We start from the raw sequence: 9412 nt of genomic DNA, 5'->3' as shown, positions 1-9412 counted from the left end.
TATATATTATATAAAATTATATATAATATATATAATATATATTATATATAAAAATATATATAATATTAGAATATATTTTATACATATAATTATATCTACATAAACATAGATATATATAAATATATATATGTTTATATTTAATATTAGAATACATTTTAGAATATAAAAATACATTTTTTCTTTTATATATATTAGAATATATACCTATAGATACTTTTATCTATATTATAATATCTATATCTATATTATATTTTTATCTATATATAATATAGATATTTAACCTACATATAATATAGATAATATCTATTTTAAATCCATATTTATATATATAATATATTAAAATATATTTTTTTATTTTCTAAAATATTGCTACAGCTACAATTTAGTTAGCACGAATCACGAAACATCTGCGACTTTATAACAAGTAAAAAAGGAAATTATTTTTATATGTATTATATTTTTTAGAAATAATACATCTATAATACTAATATAATATAATATAGTATCATATCATGTAATATAATATATATTTCTATATATTAATTTAATATCTATTATATTATGTGTTCTATATTATATAAAAGTATATAATTTTACAGAAATAACTATATATATTATTATGATAATGCGTATATATTTATAATATTTTATATATACACACACACATATATATAATTTCTATACGTAAATATATATATAATATATATATTAATAATCCCAAATTCCCAGTCTTTCCCGCAGCATTCCCGGGGAAACTGAGGCACAGACCCTCCCCCCCTCCAATCCCGGGATCCCCCAAATTCCCACCGGAAATTCCTGAAGCCGCACATTTATTGGGGAAACTGAGGCACGGCTCCCCCCTCACCTTGGGATTCCCCCAAATTCCCGCTTCTTCCCGCGGCATTCCCGGGGAAACTGAGGCACAGCGCCCCACCCCTCATCCTGGGACCCCCGAATTCCCGCCCCAAATTCCCGCTCCTTCTGGAGCTGCCGCATTCCCGGGGAAACTGAGGCACGGCCCCGCCCCAGCCCGCGCCGCCCGGCATTCCCGGCGCTCCCGGCGCGGGAAAACAGCGGGAACAGCGGGGGCGGGGCGGGACCGGGACCGCCCGCGGGGACCCGGATCGGGATCGGGATCGGGATCGGGATCGGGATCGGGATCGGGATCCGGGACCCCCGGAGCGGGTACGGGACACTCGGGGGACTGCGGGACCCCGGGAATGCGGGACGATCCCGGGAATGGGAGGGGGACCCGGGAATGTTGGGAGGTCCTGGGAATGTTGGGAGGATCCCGGGATTCGTGGGGGACCCCGGGAATGCGAGCGGGACCCGGGAATGTTGGGGGGATCCCGGGAATGCGGGGGGATTCCCGGAATGCGGGAGGATCCCGGGATTGGGAGCGGGATCCGGGAATGTGGGGGGGATCCTGGGAATGGTGGGGGGACCCCGGGAATGCGGGGGGACCCCGGGAATGCGGGAGGATCCTGGGAATGTCGGGGGATCCCGGGATTCGTGGGGGATCCCGGGAATGCGGGGGGGACGCCGGGGCCGGGCCGGTCGCTCCGCGGGGCCATGTCGCGACATGTCGGGGCATGTCCGGACATGCCGGGCCGAGCCGAGCCGTGCCGGGCCGGGCTTTCCCGGCACGCGCCCATTCCCGGTTGTTCCTTTCCCGGTGTTTTGGGGTGCCGGGGGTCCTGCCCCGCTCTGGGGGGGTCTCGGCCCCGGGAGTCACCGGAGGGGGGAGGAGGGGACGGGGCCGTGACCGCGGTGACCCCGGAACGAGCCCGCGCCTTCCTCCCCATCCTCCTCCTCCCCATCCTCCTCCTCCCCATCCTCCTCCTCCTCCTCCTCGTCCCCAGCTTCCTCTTCCTGCCCCGGGCACCGCACCGCGGGGCCGCCGCTCGGACATCCCGGCACGGACGGAATTCCCGGCACGGACGGAATTCCCGGGACGCTCTCGGGACCGAGAAAATTCCTGGGACATCCTTGGGACACTCTTGGGACCGAGAAAATTCCTGGGACACTCTTGGGACTGAGAAAACTCCCGGGACACCTCTGGGACGCTCTTGGGACCAAGAAAATTCCTGAGACATCCCTGGGACACTCTTGGGACTGAGAAAATTCCCGGGACGCTCTTGGGACCGAGAAAATTCCTGAGAAATCCCTGGGACGCTCTTGGGACCGAGAAAATTCCCGGGACACCTCCAGGACACCCCTGGGACACCCCCGGGACTGCCGGAAATTCCCGAGCCGCTGTTGGGATTCCCGGGCCGCTTTTGGGACTGCGGGGCCAGCGCAAGCCCCGGCGAGGTGAGGAGGCCCCGGCTTCCGTCCCGCTGCCCGGGGCCATGTTCTGCTTCCTGCCCGGGAGGAGCAGGCGCCCGCGGGATCCCCCCGGGGCCCGGGATCCAGGAGCTTTCCCGCGGGATCCCCCCGGAGCCCGGGATCCAGGAGCTTTCCCGCGGGATCCCCCCGGGGCCCGGGATCCAGGAGCTTTCCCGCGGGATCCCCCCGGGGCCCGGGATCCCCCCGGAGCCCGGGATCCAGGAGCTTTCCCGCAGGATCCCCGGCGGCCCGGGCAGGGCTGGGCCCGGCCGTGGCGCCAGGACGGGATGCGGCATTCCCGAGGAGCCGGGCACGCCGGGATGCCGGGAGAGGCGGGAGCCGGGCCCGGCGGCGCGCGGGTGAACGGGGAGCAGCCGGAGGTGGGGAGCGGCCCCGGAGGGATCCGGGCCCTCGGGAAGGACTCTGGGGACCAGCCGGGTGTCCCGCGCCAAGCCCGGAATGGGAATGTGCCCGGGGAAGGGACGGCTCGGGCTCAGCCTCGGCCCCCGCCCCCGCTCCCTCCCCGGGCCGGGAACAGGGACGAGGAGGGAGAGCCCGGCAGGAATTCCCAGAGCTGGGAGAGGGACACGGACACGGGCAGTGCCACCCGGAATGGGAATGTGCCAAGGGAAGGGATGGCTCGGGCTCGGCGACGCGCCCCGCTGCCACCCGGGGCTGGGAGCAGGGAGGATGAGGAGGGAGAGCCCGGCAGGAATTCCCGGAGCCGGGACATGGACGGTGCCACCGGGAATGGGAATGTGCCCGGGGAAGGGATGGCTCGGGCTCGGCGTCGGGCCCCGCTCCCACCCGGGGCTGGGAGCAGGAAGGATGAGGAGGGAGAGCCCGGCAGGAATTCCCAGAGCCGGGAGAGGGACACGGACATGGACAGTGCCACTGGGAATGGGAATGTGCCGAGGGAAGGGATGGCCCGGCCCCCGCCCCGGCTCCCACCCTGGGCCGGGAGACGTGAGGATGAGGAGGGAGAGCCCGGCAGCAATTCCCGGAGCCGGGATGTGGACAATGCCACTGCCCTCCAGAATGGGAATGTGCCAAGGGAAGGGACGGCTCGGGCTCGGCGTCGGGCCCCGCTGCCACCCTGGGCTGGGAGCAGGGAGGATGAGGAGGGAGAGCCCGGCAGCAACTCCCGGAGCCGGGAGAGGGACAGTGCCACCGGGAATGGGAATGTGCCAAGGGAAGGGACAGCTCAGCCTCGGCCCCCGCCCCCGCTCCCTCCCCGGGCCGGGAGACGTGAGGATGAGGAGGGAGAGCCCAGCAGCAATTCCCGGAGCCGGGAGAGGGACGCGGGCGCTGCCTCCAGCCCCGGAGGTGCCGTCCGGAGCCCGGAGGCTCCGTCGGGAGCGGAGTGGAGGGAGCGGCTCCGGCTGGGAGAGGACATGGAGAGCTGGGAAGGGAAGGCCACGGCGGAGCTGGCGGCCGGGCTGCTCCACCGGGAGCAGGGCGCAGGAGCCAGCCCGGACCGCGGCGTTCCCGGTGGGAATTACGGGAGCCTCCTCGGAATGCTGAAGGTCATCGGGAACGCCGAGAGTGTGGAGGAGGACTCGGGCTTGGGATGGGGCTTGGACTCGGGCTTGGGATGGGGCTTGGACTCGGGCTCGGGCTCAGGCTCGGACCAGGAGCAGGGCTCCGGAGCCAGCCCGGACCACAGCGTTCCCAGTGGGAATTACGGGAGCCTCCCCGGAGTGCCGAGGGTCAGCGGGAACGCCGAGAGCTCGGACTCGGACTCGGGCTCGGAGTGGGAGCAGGGCGCTGTGAACATCCTCCTGGTGAGAGCTCCCCACCCCCTGGAGCAGAGGTTCCCGGAGGTGTGGGCGCGCTCCTGGCTGGACTGCGGGCGCGTGGCCGAGGAGGAGCAGCTGGCCGGGGGCCCGGTGCCCTTCCAGCAGCAGTGCCCGCTGGACCCGGACGAGGAGATGAAGATGGCAGAGCTGCTGCAGGAATACCGGAAGGAGGGAATCGTGGTGAAGGGCACCTCCAAATCCAACAATTCCTTGAAGCTCTTCCGAAAACCGCACGGCCGCGGCGACCGCCTGACCCTGGACTGCGCCGCCCTCAACGCCGCCACTCCCAAAAAGCCCCAGGAGAGGCTGGACCGGCACGGCATCCTGACGTCTGTCAACCCCCGGAGCCGCTTCTTCTCGGTGCTGGATTTGTCCAACGCCAGCCTCGCCATCCCGCTGGAGCCCAGCTCCCAGCACCGCTTCGCCTTCACCTTCCAGGGCCAGCAGTTCCTGTTCACGCGGCTGCCGCCGACGTTCCGCGACAGCGGCTCCATCGTGCACCGCCGCGTGGCCGCCATGCTGGCCGGGCTGGAGCCCGGCGCCGCCCGCGGCGTCTTCCACTACTGCGACGACATCCTGATCACCGGGAAGCGGCGGCGGCAGGTGAGGTACCGCACCCGCTGCGTCCTGAAGCTGATCCAGAGGGCCGGCTTCAAGGTGAACCGGGAGAAGGCGCAGCTGGTGCAGCGCGAGGTGAATTACCTGGGCATGACCCTGGGGGCCGCGGGGCGCCGCGTCTCCCAGGAGAAGCTGCAGGAGATCTGCGGGGAGTGCGACGCGCCCAAGCCCTGGAATCCCGCCCGGCTCCGCTCCGTCCTCGGCAAGTTCGAGGATCTGAAGGAATTCATCCCCGACTACTGCGAGCTGGTGCTGCCGCTGTGGCCGCTGGCGGCGGCGGGGAAGTGGGAATGGGAGCGGGAGCAGACGTGGCAGCGGGAATGGGAACGGGCCCGGGAGCGGCTGCGGCAGCTGAAGGAGGCCCTGAGGGCCGCGCCCACCCTGCTCTTCCCGAATACATGCCAGCCCTTCGTGATCCGGCTGTCGGTGCACGCGCGGACGGTGGGAGCCGTGCTGCTGCAGGAGAGGGCGGGAACGCTGCTCCCGGTGCGACACTGGTCCCGCAGGCTCGGGGGCCAGAGCTGGTCCCCGCAGGCCGCCTCGTGCCTGGCGGCCGTCTGGGCCGTCCAGGCCTTCCAGAAACTCACGGGGCCGGCTCCCATCGTCATCCGGGGGCCCGCCGGGCGCTACCTGCTCCGGGGCGAGCCGCTGCGCGCTGGCGGCTCCGGCGGCTCCCAGCCCGCGGAGCAGTGGAGGCTGCTGGTGGCCACCGAGGGCCCGGAGCCGCGGGAATCCCAAACGGTGACGATCCCGCTGGCCCCGGCGCTCTGCCAGCTGCCTCCCGACATTCCCAAAGCCAACGTCTGGTTCCTGGCCGTGGAGAAGAGATGGTCCCAAAAACCGGCCGTGGCCTTCGCCGCCGCCAGCCTGGAGGAGCGGTGGCTGCTGGGCGTGCGGCGGGGCCCCGAGGAGGAGGAGGCGGCGCTGGAGGCGCTGCGGGCGCTGCTGAAGCAGCACCGGAGCCGCTCCCCGCTGTTCCTGTATTCCAGCTGCCCGGGGCTGGCGGCGGAGCTGCTGGAACTGCGGGAGCGGGGCCGGCACCGCGGCGGAGCCGCGGCGGCCGAGGTGCTGCGCTGGCTCCGCGCCTTCCCGGGAGCGCTCCGCCTGCGCCAGGTGGGAGCGCCGGGCCCGGCGGCGCCGGACGAGCGGAGCTGGATTCAGAGGGTGACCGCCAGGGCCAGGGCCACGGCCGGGAATTCCGTCAGCCGCGGGAAATCCTGGGAGCCGTCGGCGCTGGAGCGGCAGGAGATCGTGGCGCAGTGCCACCGCCGGCACCACGAGGGCGTCGAGGGCACGCTGCGCCGCGTGCTGGCCGCGCAGCCGTGGAGCGGCGCCCGCCGGGACGTGGCGCGCTGGGTGCGGCGCTGCCCCGAGTGCCAGGACGGCGATCCCGACCGCGACCGCGACCCGGCGCCGCAGCGGGAGCAGGGCCCGTGGTCCCGGCTGCGGATCAGCCTCTGCCCGGCGCTGCCCGCCGGCCCGGAGGGGTTCCGGGCGCTGCTGCTGGTGCAGGACGCGCGCTCGGGCTGGCCGGACGCCTTCCCGCTGCGGCAGCCCTGCCAGGCCGAGGCGGCGCGGGCGCTGCTGCACGAGGTGTTCGGGCGGCGCGGCGGCGCGGCCGCGGCGGTGCTGGAGGAGCCCCAGCCCGCCTGGCTCTGGGAGCTGCTGCGCAGCCCGGCCCTGCGGCGCCGCTGCGGCCGCCCGGAGCCCGCCGAGACCGCGGGGACGCCGGCGGAGACACCGGCGGCGATGGCAGGCAGGGTGGCGCGGGCGCTCGGGCGGGACTGGGCCGCGGCGCTGCCGCTGATCCGGGCGGGAATGGCGGCGCACTGGGTGCGGGAGGAGGAGCTGGGCCCGCTGCTCTGCGACCCCGAGCTGCCGCTGGAAGTGCGCTGGGCAGGGAGCGGGAGCCAGAACGGGAGTGGGAATGGGAGTGGGAATGGGAACAGGAATGGGAGCGGGAATGGGAACGGGAGTGGGAACGGGAGTGGGAACGGGAGTGGGAGTGGGAACGGGAACGAGAACGAGCTCTCGCGGCTGCGCGGGATGCAGCTCCTGCCGGGATACCGGGAGCGCGTGGAGAAGGCGCTCAGCTAGGAGCTGGGATTGGGATCTGGGATTGAGATCCAGGAGCCAGGATTGGGATATGGGATTGGGATTGGGATCAGGATCCAGGAGTGGGATCTGGGATTGGGATCAGGATCCAGGAGCCAAGATTGGGATCTGGGATTAGGATTGGGATCCAGGAGCCAGGACTGGGAGCTTGGATCAGGATCTGGGATCTGGGATTTGGGATCAGAATCCAGGATTGAGATCAGGATCCAGGATTGGGATTTGGGATCTGGGACGCAGGATCTGGGAGCCAGGATTGGGATCAGGGTCTGGGATTGGTATACAGGAGCCAGGACTGGGAGCTGGGATTGGGATTGAGATCCTGGATTTGGGATCAGGGAGCCGGGATTGGGATTTGGGATGTGGAACCCAGGACTGGGACCCAGGACTGGGATCTGGGACCCAGGACTGGGCTGTGCCGGATCCGGCCCCGCTGGGGGAGCTTAGGCTGCACCGGGGGATTTAGGCGGGACCTGGGCTGGGTTCAGGGCTGGCAGAGCCTTGAGCTGCCCTGGGAGAGCTTTGGGCAGGACTGAGCCGAGGTTTAGGCTGGACTGGGACAGGCTTTAGGCTGGACTGGGACAGGTTTTAGGCAGGACTGGGACAGGCTTTGGGCTGGACTGGGACAGGTTTTAGGCTGGATTTGGGACCTTTAAGAACTGATGGAGGTTCAAGCCAGGATTGGACCACGTTTAGGCCCAGGAGAGATTTCAGGCTGGACTAAGCCCGGCTCAACCTCCTGCTCCACTGGCAGGGAAATTTTTCCCCTGGAATTTTTTCCCTGGAATATTTTCCCTGGGATGTTTTCCCTGGGATTTTTCCTCTGGAATGTTTTCCTTGGAATGTTTTCCCCGAGATGTTTTCCCTGGGATGTTTTTTATGGAATGTCTTTTCCACTGGAATGTTTTTTATGGAATGTTTTTCTCCCATGGAATGTTTTCCCTGGGATGTTTTCCCTCTGTTTCTGCCTCTTGTGCCTTCATTAAAACCGAGTTTAAACTCCAGCCTGGACTCTTCCCGCTTCTCCCGTCCCGGTCCCGCCGGCTCTGGGCAGGATGGGGTTAAATCCTTGGAGATAAGCGGGAATTCTTCGTGAATTCCTTGGGATATCTGCACAGCCCCAAGGTCCTTCCTCCTCCTCACATTCCAGAGGGACTTTCCAGGGAATCCACCCCCACGTCCAGGGAATTTTGGAGGCTGAAATCCCAATCTGAATTCCAATTAAAATCCCAATCTGAATTCTAATTTCAATTCCAATTAAAATCCCAATATGAATCTCAATTTGAATTACAAATAAAATCCCAAATAAAATCCCAATCTGAATCCCAATTTGAATTCCAGTTAAAACCCCAATTAAAATCCCAATTTGAATCTCAATTTGAATTCCAATTAAAATCCTAATTCAAATCCTAATTAAATTCCCAATTTGAATTTTTCCAGGGGCTTTTCCTGGGATAACGGGATAGTGGGGTACTGGGATAACGGGACTTTGGGATAACAGCCGGATCCTGTCCCCAGCTCAGGCGGGGGAAGCTCCGGGAACAGCCCCGTGTCCCAGGACACGGCGGCGCTGGGCCGGGAGCCATCGGAGCTGCACCGGGAGCTGCCGGAGCTGCAGCTGGAGCTGCCGGAGCTGCACCGGGAGCCGTCGGAGCTGCACCGGGAGCTGTCGGAGCTGCACCGGGAGCTGCCGGAGCTCCGGCAGACGCCGCAGGCGCAGGAGACGCTGCTGGAGCGAACCTCCTGGAGCCACGGCCGCCCGGCCAGCGCCGGCTCCTCCATCTCCGTGGGGCTGCAGAGCTGCTCTGCGGGCCTGGGCAGCGCCGGCCACGGCTGCGGGAGCGGCCCGGTCCGATGGCACACGGAGGCCGCGGCGGAGCGGCTGAGCTCCAGCCTGGCGCAGGATTCCCGGTGGCTCCACGAGCTCCAGGGAATGGCGGCCGAGGCGGAGGCCGAACGGCAGACCCTGACACAGAGCCTCGGGACGCTCCGCGTGGCCTCGATGCGCAGCGTGGAGCCGCTCCAGGGCCTGCGGGCCACGCCGGGCCCGGCCACGCGGGAGGCGTCGCGGAGCTCCGAGGGGACGCAGCTGGACGGTGCCCGGAAGGGACGAGGCTGCGGCCGTTGTGGCCAACACCGGTGGGCACGTGCGTGCCACGCCGCGCCTCCTCGACGCCCTCAGCGAGGCCTGCGGCCTGGAGCTCTGTGGGCATGGCCTGGAGCTCCGCGGGCACGGGCTGGAGCTCCGTGAGCACGGCCTGGAGCTCCGCAGGCACGGGCTGCAGCTCCGTGAGCACGGCCTGGAGCTCCGCAGGCACGGGCTGCAGCTCCACGGGCACGGGCTGGAGCTCCGCGGGCATGGGCTGGAGCTCCGCGGGCACGGGCTGCAGCTCCACGGGCACAGGCTGGAGCTCCGCGAGCACAGGCTGGAGCTCCGCGGGCACGGGCTGCAGCTCCGCGGGCACGGGCTGGAGCTCCGCGAGCTCGGCCGGTCCCTCGGGACGCTCCAGGCGGGCGCGGAGCAGCTCCGGGAGCAGTCTGGGTGCCGGGGGCCC

The 9412-nt window shown here is 64.3% G+C and overlaps 1 long non-coding RNA gene across 1 annotated transcript; it reads left to right on the top strand.

The window, feature by feature from the left end:
- Positions 1-6723: 6723 nt before the first annotated feature.
- Positions 6724-7861, top strand: LOC135295770 (uncharacterized). Its single transcript, XR_010357839.1, has 2 exons — positions 6724-7420; positions 7487-7861. It is a non-coding gene; the product is annotated as an uncharacterized LOC135295770 (long non-coding RNA).
- The last annotated feature ends 1551 nt before the right edge of the window (positions 7862-9412 follow it).

Source organism: Passer domesticus, chromosome 3, assembly GCF_036417665.1.
Source record: "Passer domesticus isolate bPasDom1 chromosome 3, bPasDom1.hap1, whole genome shotgun sequence".
In the NCBI taxonomy this organism is placed as follows: Eukaryota; Metazoa; Chordata; class Aves; order Passeriformes; family Passeridae; genus Passer; species Passer domesticus.
This window is presented reverse-complemented; position numbering and strand designations above follow the sequence as displayed.